Source organism: Ambystoma mexicanum, chromosome 5q (assembly GCF_040938575.1).
Source record: "Ambystoma mexicanum isolate Mex_15411 chromosome 5q, UKY_AmexF1_1, whole genome shotgun sequence".
Lineage (NCBI taxonomy): Eukaryota > Metazoa > Chordata > Amphibia > Caudata > Ambystomatidae > Ambystoma > Ambystoma mexicanum.
In genome coordinates, this window is record NC_090933.1 from 1331979509 (window position 1) to 1331994995 (window position 15487).

A 15487-nucleotide genomic window follows, 5' to 3' on the forward strand; every position below is an offset into this window, starting at 1 on the left:
CCAGATCTGCCCCCGCATAAGCGAAAGCTTGAGATGAAAGGATTGACATGTCTTCGATTGAGAGGGCAAGTCTGCAAACAGAGAGGCATTGAAGTCACCCCCTATTATAATCTCACATTCAGGACTGCAGGAGACGGCCTCAGAGAATGCAGAATTCAGGCTGAGAATAGCCATATCATGCGGAGTCGCATCTAGATTCCAATATAAGGAGATCAATACAACAAAACAACACAATCTTACAACAAAATTCCTCTAAATGTAGTTCTAGGATAAGACAGAGCTCAGACGCATAGCAGAGTTTAGCAGTATATCTCAAGCTATTATTAATGAGTATTACCAGTCCACCAGCAGGTCTTCCTGTAGTTGTGCGTTTTGCAGGAGAGAAATAGGATGAAAGTCAGAGGTACACATAGTCTCCTGTAAAAGAATGATGGAGGGGAGTTGGCATACTGAATAAGAACTAAACCATAACAAAAAATGTTTGAGACCACAGCAATTGCATGAAAGAATGGAAAAAGGAGAGGATTATGAAGTGGTTGCAAGCTCTTCCCAATGAGTAGCGGCTTTGATCAATGGTTCCAGCCAGGTCAAACCGTTAGGAGCATTGGCCAGAGATGTTAACTGTACTAACATTTCTTTATTGGCTACTTTCGAGAGAAGATCCTTATTATCATTGGATGTCAGTGCAGGTTTAGAAGGAGGCTGAAAGTCAAGAAAAGCCCACGCTTCATCAATGCCGCAAAAGCCATGCATCTCAAGACCAAGCAGGGCTAGATCTGAGTTATAGTCCCATAAAAGCTTTGCAATAATGGAGGATTGTACTTTGAAAGCTTAATCCATTCAACATCACTGGATGTGAGAATGCGCAAAGAGGGAATTTTATATAGAGCATTCAAAAAATAGGACCGATTAATGCATGCAGTACCGTTTAGTAGAGGATCACTATGCCACCCCAGAAGTGTTCTCATTTCACTAGGAGGAAGTGGATCACTTCTCATACTGACAGGTGGTCAGACTGACGGGCGGGCCAGCAAAATGTGCAATATCAGAACTGATATGCATAGATGTTGGGGCAAAGTAGTCTTTATACTATGCAATGGCTCATCTGTATAAGTTGCCTCCTAGAAGCAGGGCTTACAGATGTCAAGATAGGATCACCACAGCTAATGACGGATTGCTGTACGTTAGGAGGTCCACGTGTGTCCTGAGCGGGAGGTACAAGAGTAGCAGGAAATGGTGGGACTAGTGGAGTATTGATTACACTAATCCCATCTGAATGCAGTGCATAAGAAACCTTTTTGATTACACTAATCCCATCTGAATGCAGTGCATAAGAAACCTTTTTATTAAGAGTTACAGGAAAAAGGTTTGATAGCTGAGATTGAACAAGGGGAACCTGATTTTCACAATCTCGAGAAGCTGATGAGAGTGCGGTCCGTTGGGATTGTTTGCTAGTAGCCAAGGTAGGATTAAGCTTTACCAGTTGTGCAGTTCCCAAAGAGGGATTTGAGAAAGTGGTTGTCCCTTTGACTGTTTTTAATTGCAGTACTGCTTTGCTCTCATCATTGTTTAAGGTGCAGTGCTTGATCTTCAAGAGAGAGGTTACATAATGTTTTCACATTAGAGTTATGTCCTTTCATTTTAGTGGAAGGCTGATTTTTGGGTTTGGCTTTCACATCTATAAACGGAGTATTGATCTTCCTTTTAATGCTCTCTGAGATTGTTTTACTTTCCGTGACATAAAATATTGTGTGGGTTGAGTGTCATCATGTGATAGAGAGTTCTCAGAAAGGGGAATTTGAAATTGGAAAATGAGTGCGTGTTGGTCCAGAATGTCAGTAGTAGCAGAAGGGCTGTCTGCAGATTCAACAAAAGGTGTGGTTCCCAAGGCATGTGGGAATTTCTTCAGACAGAAATTAGGCACTCAGTTAGCCCTAAAAAGAATCTGTTCAATTTGCGATAGTCTCTCGTGTTGTAATTTGGCCACAGATACTAAATCGATGTCACATGACTGTAAAGGCATGTTTGTGTCTGAGTAGCAGCCTTGGACAACATGGGCAAAGGATTTGGGCCCAGCATTTATCAGCAAAAAATCATCATTAGTTTGTGTAGATGCAACACATGAGGATGCGGTTTTTGCTTGAGCAAGAAGCACGTTTTGAACGGCCAACATAGACCTCTCAGGACAGGAAGCATGGAATTGGTGACAAGCTTCCTGTGCTAGGATGTAGCCTTCAATGTTGCTCAATTTTGCTGTTGTAGTGGCAGCTACCTCTTTAAGTTCTTTGAGTCCTATGTGAGTATATTCATGGCCCCTATCAAGCAGGTTCAGAATTCTAAACAGTACTGGGAAGTTCTGTAATTCCTGTTCTGAAAAGTTGTTATCTGCATCTTAATGTATGAAGGGAGGAGTAGGAGGCCGATTAGGAAACGAGAGAAGGAAGCATCCTTAGAACGGCCCAAGAGATACGGGTCAGGTTGAAGTGGAGCGGGAATGGAACCCACTTAGTTGAAGTGGGAGAGCTCACCGTTATAGGGATCGATGATGGAAAGCTAGACGCTGAGGGCGAAGACTCAGGGACAGACATCACAGGGAACGTAGGGGTGTCAGTCTTGTGAAAATGAACTTGTTCGCACTGTTTATGAGATTTAGTAACTGGGGTTGAAGGGCCAATGGAAAGACGTACACATTTGTCCAATGCCGTCATGACGACTGGAGCGAGTAAAGAAGTATCAGACATCGGAGCAAACTGTCCAGCATCGTGGTTGCCCATGCTCGATAAGTCCAGTTCAGACGAATCTATAGAAGGAATCATGAAGCTGGGGTCATGTTCATTCACATCTTTCAGAGAAACGGTCGTGTTGGGGACTGGGGATAATATCTTCTTAACAACCCGAATTGAAGATGGAAAGGGATTTCCCGTAGGCATATCAAGCAAGCTCCTATCTATTTTGCTGCTCAACATTGTGTGGGAAGATTGGAAGGACACAGAGAGTAATAAGCGTTGCCCAGGCGTGGGCATGATAGATATGTTTGCATTAGTGACTAAAGGCAGCGCAGCTCTAGGTTTTGTGGAGTGTTCACCTAAGCGCTTTCCACTTCTGAGACTTATATCCCTAGTGAAAGAGCAAAAGTCAGTACTGGGAAGCTTGGAATGAAAGGATGCTTATTGACTGTGTAACTATTGTTCCTATTTAGGACAAGAGTGACAAGGTCAATTCCAGATTAAGCAGAGAAAAACAAAATTAACTATGTAGAGGCAATTTCAAAGCTTGTAGAGGCAATCGGTTGACCAACTAAACACGTACTGACTATAAGGTGTTGCGTGAGTAAGCCACAGGTTAAATGTTACCAGACTTAAATAACACCATTTGCTAGTATAAATGCATACATGAGTTTTATTAGAAGCATCAAAGACCTAATAGGTTCACTAAAAAAAGTTCACGATTTAGTGGCAATTTCAGAGCCTGTAGTGAGGCAATCAGTTGACAGACTACACACGCATTGCCTGTAAGATGTTACGTGAGTAAGCCACAGGTTGAATATTGCCAGTCTTAAATGGCACACCATTCACAGGCATAGATGCATACATGAGTTTCATTAAAAGTATCAAAAACCTAATAGGTTTAACACGGCAATTCCCTATGCAACATGGTATCCAGTTATTTTATTGAAAACATTTTTTCTAATGCCATTTTGTCGACAGCAATTTTGACGAAAATGTTTTTTTCGAATGTATTTTTTAGTTTATATTTTTTTGTTTGTTTTGTAAGCAAACAAAGTGTTAAAAAAATAGGGTTTCGGGGGGGGGGGACCCGGAACCCCCCCATTTAAAAAAAAAAAAGACATTCGAAATATTTTCTTTCGGCAAATTGCTGTCGACAAAATGGCATTCGAAAAAATGCCATTCGAAAAAGTCACTATAAACCATGCAACATGTGTGCTGAGTGGAGAATGGTGAAGAGCGATGCACATTCAGTAAATAGCAGGAAAGAAAAACCAAAGCCATACGCCCCTAAGCACAGGCAGCAGAGTTAATTGCACAGAAAAGTAGTTGTACAGATTATGCATAAGCAACGCACATTTCTAACAAAAAAAGGGCTGTGTTTAAGTCCTCGAGCGTGATTGCCCAGACGGACTAGCACTCAAAAATAAAAATGAAAAACCTACAGTGTTTATCAGGGTACGGTCAAAAAAGAAAATGATCACAAAGCCTGAACACCCCGCACATCCAAACAGCAGACTTAGGTGCACTGTAGGTACGCGTGCACAGAGTTGAAGTAAGGTTTCTCAGAGTGGGTGGCCGAGCAGCAGACAGCACAAATTAAAGAAGCTGTGGAGTTAGGGGTTGAAAAAACAACAAAGTTCACGTAAGAGTGAACCAAGTAAGAACAAAGATTTACTTCAGAGCAACACAGTCCATATGCTGCTGTTTATAGTCCACGTGACGGCAGCCTGGGAGTCTTCCTCTTAGGCATGCAGCGTGGAGCCAGGTCCTAAGCAAGCAAGAGAGAGCTAATCCAGCAGCGTGTCCAGCACAACAGCGCACAAGCATTTAACAATGGGTGAACATGCCCGGGCTTTGTCTAGCAGAAAAGTCATCAATAGAATAGAGAGACAAATGTTGGAAACCATTTATCGTGCAGAACATTCCTGCACGGATCTGCAACATGTTTGAGCAGCAGAACTATGTTTTGTGGTCTGTGGATATGTTTGTAGTCTGGGAAAAGTGGTGGGTGAGTTGAATGGGTGATGATGGGAGAGCGGTGTTGTGTGTTTATGGGTATAAGAAGATAAGTGATGTGTGAGTGTTGGCAGGAAGAAGTACTGCCGTCTTTCTTTGGAATTACAGTGCTTTAGTGAAAGCTTTTATTTTCGGATTGTTAACACTGCTGCAAGAACATGCCTTGTGCCCTTAAGACTACTGTGCACCCTGGGACTGCTGTGGGCTCCTACCACCCACTGCTGCCACGGACTCATAAACCTCACTTCAAGCGAAGCGGAGCTAAATGAGTCAAGTGACAGTTGGCAGTGCACAGGTGTGGTGTGGGTCTGGCGTAACTGCCTTCAATCGCTTTCCCAAACCATCGCCGAGCATGTGCGACCATCCGCATTGAGACCCTACTTATTCCCAAAGGAACCGAACTGTAAGTACACTTGTCCTTACCAAAACTACTAACTAGTCGCAACCCACCCACACTCCCCTGTCGCTGTTGCCTTCCTACTGCCTAGTGTCCTAGATCTAGCGAACTAACCTCCTGATTATCGAGCTAGCAGGAGGGTGTGTGTGAAGCCCGGGAACAGCTGAGGCCAGCTGTGAGCGTTCGCAGCACCGGAGAGACTGCAGGGCTTGCCCTTTGATCTCTACAGCTGCATGCACTCAAGCAGCCTTTACAGCCCACTCGTTTGCTTTGAAGCAGTGTGCCACCAACCTCACTAATTGTCGGAACTGCTGAGTCTTCCGGTCTGCCCCTCCAAATCAGCGGCCAAGAGATTATTTGCTAGACTACACTACATTGCCACTCCTCCCCACCGGGTTTCCCATCAGCTGTGACTCTCGGACTTGCATCGTCCTGTTTGCCCCCCTGAGCAAGCGTCCCCTATCTGTCGTGTGTCGCGTAGAGGAGACTGCGGGGGTTCGCCCCTTTGATCATGTCTGATGCGCTGATTTCATCTGGTGGTGGTAGCTTTCAACAGACCACCCACTAGGCTGCTCTGTACTGCTGCGCGGCCCCGCCAGTCGGCTGCGACACCCGACCCTGCAACTTTCTGCCCGCACCCACAAGCAAGTGACCCCTACCTGTCTTGCGCTGCATCCAGGAGACTGAGGGGGCTTGCCCCTTGTGCTGCATCCAGGAGACTGTGGGGGCTCGCCCCTTTGATCCTGCCCGCCGCATTGACTGTGTACGGTGCCGCCAATTCCTCATAGACCGCCTACCAGATAGTTTTGCTTTCCCATGCTGGGCTGTCAGTGGGACACCCTCTTTTTACCTTGAAACTCACTGACCAGCTATATCGTTGACCTGCCAGGCCCTGCACAGGAGTGATCTCCCCGCTAGCACTGTTCCTAGAAATCCCATGGATCCCCAGATAAGGAAAGAACACGAACGATAAAGAGAGGAGAAGGGACCATTAACAAACAAGGAAACGGAACAAAGGGGTATCAACCTGGAAGGAGAAGAAATTAAAGCACCCCCCCTTAAGGTCTGACTGCAGTGCATCTTACTTGCACATACCCACCCATCCTCCAGTAGAAATATCCAGCTCGGGAGACTGCGGGGGTGGCAACCCCTTGAATCCCGCCTGGCAAAACTGTTTGGCGTTCTCCTCGGCATCCTCAAGCACTGCAATCCGAGACACCTTTGTCATAATCTGCCATTGAACCTTATATCAAGATGCCCTCCCGGGCACACTTATCACCAATTGGACAAGACAACACTCATCCTCAGACATCCGGACCGCGAACCAGGCTACATGGGAAACGTGACCAAACAAAAAGGCCAGTTTCTCTTGACCTCTCAATCCAACCCACTATTGAACAAGTCCTTTCCAAGTCCTTCCATCCTTCCACAAAAACAAAGATGTGAAAGTGAACACCCAAGAAACTAACCTTGGACTTTCTGGAAAAGAGTCTGACACTTTGTCTGGGAAAACTCCAGCACCCCAGAGACTCAAATCAAGCCTTGAATCCAATGAGAATCTCGCACCACTGTGCAGAGAAAATGAATTACAAAAGGTTTCACCATTGGACCATGAAGAACCGATTACGAGAGCCCCTACCAACACTAAACCTATCAACAGGAGGATCTTCAATCCATTGAATCGAATCCCACGATTATTGAATCCTGTCTTTTTCCGACTGTAATCGTGCAGAGGCCAACATTAGCCCTATAGACTCTGAACCAGCCTCTATTAACTGGAAGTGCCCCTCCCATTGATCTACTGAACAAGCCCACTCAAGGCTTCCACCAGACAGAGAAGGCCATTGAATCCAATCCGGCCCTCCTATCTAAAACGTCACTTGCTAAAGTTTCGAAAGCCTCTACGCACAAAGCAAACATGACCTTAGGTGCTGACTCATCAATGAAAGAAAGAGCGAAGCAAGCCAAACTGAAATGGCTACAATCTTACGATTGTCAGAGGCCTTCAAAAATCACGGCGCAAAGACCCCCAAATCAACCAAATAAGAGCGGCACGACTCTCGCTAGATACATAGCTCTCAACCATTTGAGTCGCAACAGCGGGTGAAAACACCCGATTTTGTTTTTGGCGGGTGAGAGGCCCATTGAAATGAATGGGCCTGCAGGAGGCTTGGCGGGTGAGTCCACTCTTTTACAAGGCGGGTAACACCCGCCAAAAGCGTGTGAGTTGAGAGCTATGCTAGATATCACCGAAATCGAGTCACTCATGACAAGCATTGAAAAGAGAAAACAAGTCATGTCCTCTAAGCAGACAAATGATCCGCCTTCTACATCCACCCCGGCTATAAGACATTCTCTTCCACCTGGCAAACATCTTGCTAACACCACTCAGGATATACACTCATCTACTAATACCACAGCCACACTAATTAGTCATTTGGATTTTGAATACAAAGAAATAAATCCTCCCATCCCAGCCACCCAAAGGGGCAACAAGAAAAAAGCTTCACTCAGGTGCGACCCAATAGACCTCCAAGCTTCCACCAACTGCCAATGCGAAATGCTTGACGATCAATACCAGCAGAGGATCCCCACTTCCATGGTTGAGCTCCAAAACATGCTCATAGCAATCACCACTCAAACTAGGATTCCATTTTGCAAATTATCTGAATCTACCAATGAGAAAGTCAAAGATCAAACTACCCTTTTAGCATTATTTCATACAAAGCAAATCCATCTCGAGTCTTTCATTGCTACCCTGAAAAGAACGCTTAGACCATGAAGCAGAACATTCTCACCAATGGCAAACAAGACTATTCGAAATGGCAGCAGCTGACAGGGCGGAAAAAGCACTCCTGACCTCGACAATGATGACTTTGTTGAAATCCCATCCTGCCCCATCTCCAAAAACCAACTTGGCACCTCCACCAACGATTCCGAAGACGTCTGACAGGCCTTCCAGCGTGACGTTGTGACAGAGTGCGACTGAGCCGACCGCCTCCTCATCAGATTATCCGATCACCCCACACATATCAGTCAATGAAATCCCACCTGCAACAAAGCAAACTGATATTTTCCACTTTTTCTCTACAAATAAAATCCAAAATGACATTGTCATTAACAAACAGACTCCCAAAACCAAAAAAAAGGGTAACAGACAAACAGGATCTCGAGCATTTTTAAGAAATCTTGATGTCCCTATAGAACCGGTTAGCACTAGCCAATTAACCTCTTGCAGTACAAATAAGAAAAACAATAACGAATCTAAACCAGCTGATACCACTCATCATCGACCCATTCTTGACACCAAGCAAAGTATCACCAGAAATTCTGAAAGACAACCTTTTAAACTTAACAACACATACAGATGTGCATGAGAACATTGGAAATTCCTCAACTATCGACGACTCAGTACTACTAATATTACATGAATATGTCATCGACCTTGCTGACCGCTCCAGTAGATTAAACCTCTCATGTGAAACCATTTCAGACTCAACATTTTCCTATACAAGCGACCTTACCAAACTTCCTTTTTACCATAGAAGGGATCCTCCCTGTCCGTTCACACAGTGTTATCAGAGAAACAGAATGAAATCAAATCCCCCGCCAAAACTATTACAACATCAATCCACTTTGATGACCAGCTCGCTAACCATTCTGTCACCTCATTAAGCATGCTCTCAAGATTACACAATAGGCAACGGCAATAGATATTCACTAATAGGAACTTCTTTTTAACTCCTGCAATCATTATACCTATTTGCACCACAAGCATACTTTTATTTGCGATTATTTGGTGCCCTAGAAAAATCCCAGCCCCTTCTTTTATTAACATTACCAGGCCTCCAGGGGGCCTTCCCCTAGGGCCTTTTTCTGCCGCTTTAAACAATGTCAAATACCCGTCTACCACTGGTGCTTCGGTCAACCATGTTTCCTGGATAAAAACAATAACATACTATTGTAGAATCTTACCCAGGCTCGGATTTGCAGATAAATGGTTGTGTCCCCAACTGTTCCAAGATCAGAGTGAACATTTGAACGCTTCTTCCCCACTGCCTCACTTGAGAATGATCATTAATGGCCCCAACACCCAGGCCCAGTCATTCCTCTCGCTCGGTCTTCTTAATCCGTCTGACCCTTGCCGTTGACCATTTCGGGAAACCATTATTCTCACTCCTGAGTGTGTCTCTCAAGTCATTCCTGGCTCCTTCATTCCATGTGCCCAGCCCTCCCCCTATTATCCTGTCCCAATCGGGAATAGATCTGACAAGGATCAAAGCCCAGATGGTTCAAGGGTATCATTTCACTCAATATACGATCATATTCTTTTTTTGGAAAAACAAACCACAGATACCACATCTGTTCTGTTAGTATCTCTCATGGCAATTGCTCTTAGAGAAGGAATTCCCATGAACAACCTCAGAATACCAGATCTGTTTAGAACCATACATCTGTTTTCAAATGAAACACGTTCCATTTTCAGCTTCCAGACCCCCTGCTTACTATGTATATGATTATTTATATTTTTCTTTCCTTTCTACCTTCTTGTCATTTAGGCTGCAGGACAAAAGGCAAATTATAATACTCTTTGTATTCCCACCCGTCTGTGCCTTTGTCACCACGCAGGATGCAAGAGGAAGCATTTCCCTTACATCTTTCTACATCCCTGGGCAGTCCTCCAGAAGACATAAAATGATTAGGTGTCTCAGAAGAACAGTTGGACTGGCCCAGTGGCTCCAAGCGCATGTATCTTTCTTGTGTTGGAACCTCTTGGACCCAGTTGGGTCTCTCTTGCCCCTTCTCCACATTTACAGAATGAGTATCTCCACCCCCCTACAAAATTCTGTAGGAAAGAACACCAATTCACTGTTCTCTCCACACTAACCAGGGCCATTCGTGCTCAGATTATTTTCACCAAAACCTCTCTAACCAATTCACCTACTAGGAGCTACAGAATCTAAATCACAGCCTCATTACGGGTCCGGCAGTAACCCTGCTGGTGATACCGTAAAGAATTACTGGCGCCTGACATCCCGGTAAAACCCCAGCAGCCACGAAATCAGGCGCCAGTAATTCTGTTAATCCCCATTCCCATAGGACTCCATGGGAGTGGGGACCATGCCCGGCAGGGAGGGGGGCAGGACGACACAGCCATTCCATGAGATAAGACCTTGGTCTCTATTGCCTCCTATTTCTCTACAATACCAAGGAGTAAAGTGAATGACCAACAACAACCAGGAACGTCGCCTAGAAGAGAGGATCTGACTACAGTGATCCCTTGTTACCCTTGGTGACGGACCGGGAACTCTCTGTGGTACAGGAGGGAGAAGAAGAGGCGATCGGTACAGAGGACTTTTATTTTTAATACCCTGCCGTGTTTTCAGAGGCTGCAGACACAGAGTCAGACTCCTCAATAACCTCTTATTCTTCAACTCCGGCCCCAGCACCACATAAACGTTTGTCCACAACGATCAGGAACATTGATCAATCAGTGGGAGGGGCAACAGACTCAATTTTAAATTCAATTAAACCAGGTTCTGAGGTTTCATTTTGGAAAAATGTAATTACACTGGCTCAACACGAAATACGAAAAGTACTGCAGCATCTCCCTGGGGTCACAAATGTCAGCAATGGCATCTCGGTGTACGGCAAAACCGAAAAAGAACACAACACCCGGCTGGCTGCCACACTACAGCAGCTAGAAGATTCAGGGATAATGCTCCACGAGGAGAAATGCGAATTTGGTAAATCTACATTAAGTTTTTTCGGGTATTTCTTCAATGAGAAAGGTGTATCCCTGGACCCTGTAAATGTAGAAGACATCAAAAATGGCTGAGCCCCCACCAGTGCCACCGAAGTCTGCAGCATCCTAGATATTGCAACATACTGTGGGCGGTTCATCCCCAATCTGGCCTCCATTGCCACCCCCCAGCGGGAGCTCACAAAAGCAAAAACGAAATGGGAGTGGGGAGCGCCTCAAGAGACAGCATTCCAAAAGATCAAGGACACGCTGTCCAGCGATGCCACCATGGCATTCTTCGACACATCCAGAAAGTCAGAACTACTACTGGACGCCAGTCTGGTTGGCCTCGGGGCAGTCCTCACCCAGACTGACTGAGACAGGACGGTTGTCTCGACCGCATTCACCAGCCAAGCCCTCACTCCCACAGAAAGAAACTACGTGCACATAGAACAAGAGGCCCTCGCTATCATATGGGAGGTGCAGACACTTTCTCGTGTCCATACTGGGCCACCCCGTGATCGTACTAATGCACCACACACCCCTGGTACGAATATTCAAGGGGTCAGCACCACAACCTCCAGCCAGAATTGAACACTTGATGCTGCAGCTACAGCAATTTGCCCTTGAAGTACACTACCTGGCAGGAGCAGACAACCCTGCAGACTTCCTATCCCAACAACCCCGACCAGCCACAGCAACAGAATGCGAAGAGGCCAAGGAGACGAAAGAGCATGTATGCCAGATCATCGCCTGTGCCAAACCCAAAACCATGAAGCTACATGAAATCGTGGAAGAAACAGACAAGGATCCCTGCCTCCAAAAGACAAAAGAAGCAATACTCTCCGGGGAGTGGAAGACGTTTCTCTCAGCTGTTGCTCTCCGGACACCCCAAGCGCAGGAGATGATGCAATCACTGTTTGGAATATGATACAAGCTGTCTGTGTCTCTGGAAGGCCTAATCCTTAAAAGACACTGCACCATCTTGCCCACCAACCTCCACGAGAGAGTGCTCCAGCTCGCACACGAAGGGCACCAGGGCATTGTAAAGACACAGGTGTTCCTCAAATCTCGAATTTGGATGCTGCAAATACAATTGAAATTCGTGAACCTTGTTGAAGCCTGCACAGCATGCCTAGCCACGCCAGACCTGGGACTGCCAGAGCCCATGGTCTGCCCCTCAAGAACTGAGTGTCGCTGGGACGCTGTGAGCATAGGCTTTTGCACTATCACCAACGAGGCCTACCTCCTGATGGTAGTGGATATATATACAAGATACCCCAAGGTCTAGCCAGTCGACTCAACGGATGCAGCCTCTGTCACGACAGCGCTGGAGAAGATGTTTGCAGTCCAAGGCATACCATCGTCAATAAAGAGTGACAATGGGCCCCCATTGACAAGCAAAGAATTCAAACACTTCATCAACGACATGGGGATCAGCCACCACCATATCACACATACTGGCCCTACGCCAACTATTCAAGGCGTCTATCAACAAGTGTGTGAGGATCACCAAAGACAAAAAACGGGCATGGCTACCGGAACTATACCGGTTCCTTCGCTTGACCCGGCAACCCCCCACTCAGCCACTCAGGCCAGCCCTGCAGTGCTGATGTTCGGGGCACCCATTCAAGCAGGACTTCCCCAACACCACTCGTGATGATCACCTCAATTAGATCTGTAGCAAATTGAACAAAGGAGACAAGAACACAATGCAAGGAAAGACCATGCAAGATAAGCAACGCCAAATCACCTCAGAGTGTGGGATATAGTACTCGTCAAGAACGCCACCTCTAGGGGAAATATGACCCTCCCCTATGAGTCTCTCCCCTGGGCCGTCACCCATCGAGAACACTGGGTGGCTACAGCTACACAAGGCCTGGAAACAGTCACCAGAAACATGGCCCACTTCAGGCAGACATCATCTACCCTGTGGGAAGAAGCTCAACAGGACAAATATGCCCCCACCATGCCGATGGAACAGACACCAATAGCGGAAGCCCAGAAAGAAAATCTGGTCCAGAGACTCTGGCACCCAGAGACAGAGAAAGGAGTCCACCCAGATCAGCAACCCCACTAAGGGAAGATGGAGGGCGATACTCCGGAGACGGCTGATGCCATCCACCCAACTCCAAGGATATGTACTCAGTGGCATCTACAAACACATGAGGGGCCCCCATCCATTTGGGGTGGGGGAGAGGGCCACCACAAAACATGGGACAGGCCCCCCAGTGGATAGGGCAGACGGTTATGGCACCCTGGGGGAATATTGGTACACAAATGTGCCCATCTGCACCAACGGAAGTTGAGTAAACAAAGAAAAAAATGGAAAATGGTAGGCTCCATTTTAGGGGGGCTGAGGGACACCCTAAACCGCCGGGGAATTTTGTAATGGAAAGGTGGTTGACCCTCTCCCCCCCACCCAAAATGGAGTGGGGGGTCATCTCATGCAGCCCTCCCTGGGGGCAGATATGAGGGCTGCATGAGATGGCCCCCCCACCACGCCGAATGTGGCAACGGCGTGGACGCTGCCTTGGTAATGTTGAATGGATTGCAGATTGTGGAAAAAGAATTGAGAATGGGTGACATTTCTACATGCCGCAACACATCAGAGTACAAGCTTACAGTTTGTGCCTCTCATGGGAGTGGGTTTACATGCTCTAAGATAGAGGCGTACAGTGCTAAACCCACAACCCACCAGTAACACGCAATCGCAGGTGAGTTCGGAGCACCAATCGCTCAAGTCTATCCTACGTAGGATCTTAAGGTCAGACATTCTGACCACACCGGGGCCTGTCCTTTGTCATAACCATGCGAGTACCTTATTTCTCAATGTTTCTCTCTCCCATCCAGTTTTTTGATGTTGGTAATCACAAAGTTCCTTTGGTCTATGACAAAAGATTTGGTTATCCCATTCTCGATATTAGGCATTTGTGATTTCCTTACAAACAGGCTACCTGGAGTCACCTGCTTAATTTTGACGTTCTCCACTGCTCTCTTTTTGGCAGGTGATTGGCGTGATTTTGGCCCTCCAGGTGGACGACTTCCCGTAATGGCTCCCCCAGCAAATGAGGAACCGGCCTGACAGACTTAGTTTGCTTAGGTAAGACTGCAGAGGGGAGTTCTATGGGGACTGTTTGACAACCCTGATGGGTACCAAGAAAGCCAGGACGAGTTTGGGTAGATGTTTCTATGCCTTCGAGTTCTGGTTCGGTTTGAATAAACATTAGTGCATGTGGCAGAGGTGGCTTGGGCGTGAAAGGGCCTGAAAATCCTCCATGTTGCAACATGCCGCAAGGTTGCGCAGCATCGGTGCCTTGAGGTGTCGCCACGTGACTGAAGTTTTGGAGTCCGCTAACCCTGTGTCTGAACTTGCTACAGGTGGTACCCCTATATGCATCCCTTTGACGGTTTGTGAAGTTACTTCATCTTGGGCGTCCAACGGACTGTGGTGTTCATGGTTATCAGATGTCTTGCTTAGGAGAATGAATCCCATATCTTACTCCATGATCGTGAGGATTAACTGCTTTTAAGGGTGTGAGCTTGGGCATGGTAGGGAGGGAGCAAACAGAATTATTTGATAACTTCAAATCATTCTCAGAAGCATTATTAACACTCAAAAATGTAGAGAAGGAGAGTTGTTCCTGCTGGAGCTTGTGTCTCCTTATAGTACTTGGTGCCAAAACTTCTGAAAACCTATTGCCACTCCTATGAGGGACAAGAGAATGTGATTGAAAGAGGAGTTTCTCTCTACTCCTCAAATGTCCCAATGGTGCCAGGGGGTCTGTAGATCAGATGAATGATAAAGGTCTGGGAGTTGACCAGCGGTAATTTAGCTTTTGAGAACTTCACAAAATTGGATGTCTTGGGAGGGGGCAAGTCTCAAGGTTAAGCTAGATTGTGCGATGATGGCGATGCCTCCACCTCGCGCCTCATGTCTGTCCTGTCTAATAATCGTATAGCCGCCAGTAATAGCTAGCAGGAGTAAAGGTCCTGCTGCAGCATGCAACCATGACTCAGTAATGGCAAGGAAGTTGAGATTTGCTGCCATAATCTGATCAGAAATCTCTGTGGCTTGTGCTACCAGGGATCTGGTATTGATTAGAGCCCCCTTGAGCGGAGGAGTAGGGAGATTTATGGCAGGTATGTGGGGAGGTAGAGAGTCTGCTCTCTTAGGTTGATGAGTATTACAGTACTTGGAAGTAACATGGAGGGGTGAGCGATTTTTTGAGGGTTTGGCACTTATAGTATTTTGGCTATGAGGGGCACGGTTAGTTTTTAGATTAGCAATGGGCATAGATCTGACGAGGGGTTCAAATAGTTTGGCTAGTCTAGATCAAAGTCTAGTATTCCTAATATCTATATTACAGGGGTTGCCTAGGAATAAACCCTTTGTAGAGTTACTAAATTGGGTTTGGTTCAGCTTTGTGTCTGTAGTCATTGTAGGGTTGGCCATGCTCGGAGGAGTAGGATGGTAAAGGGTCGGGTGTCTAGCAAAGCTCAATAGGATATTGAGAGTAAGAAGTGTGACTAAGGCGCTGCAGTTAGGGGCCGTGGTAAACATACTGGGATAAGAATCTCAATCAAATCTACATTGGCAAA

At 46.3% G+C, this 15487-nt stretch overlaps 1 long non-coding RNA gene across 1 annotated transcript in view; it reads left to right on the forward strand.

The window, feature by feature from the left end:
- Window positions 1-15487, forward strand: part of LOC138498091 (uncharacterized) — a 62399-nt gene that overhangs the window by 32211 nt on the left and 14701 nt on the right. Inside the window, exon 2 of the long non-coding RNA XR_011278695.1 lies at window positions 13894-13988. This is a non-coding gene — a long non-coding RNA (uncharacterized lncRNA). The remainder of the gene's footprint in view (window positions 1-13893; window positions 13989-15487) is intronic.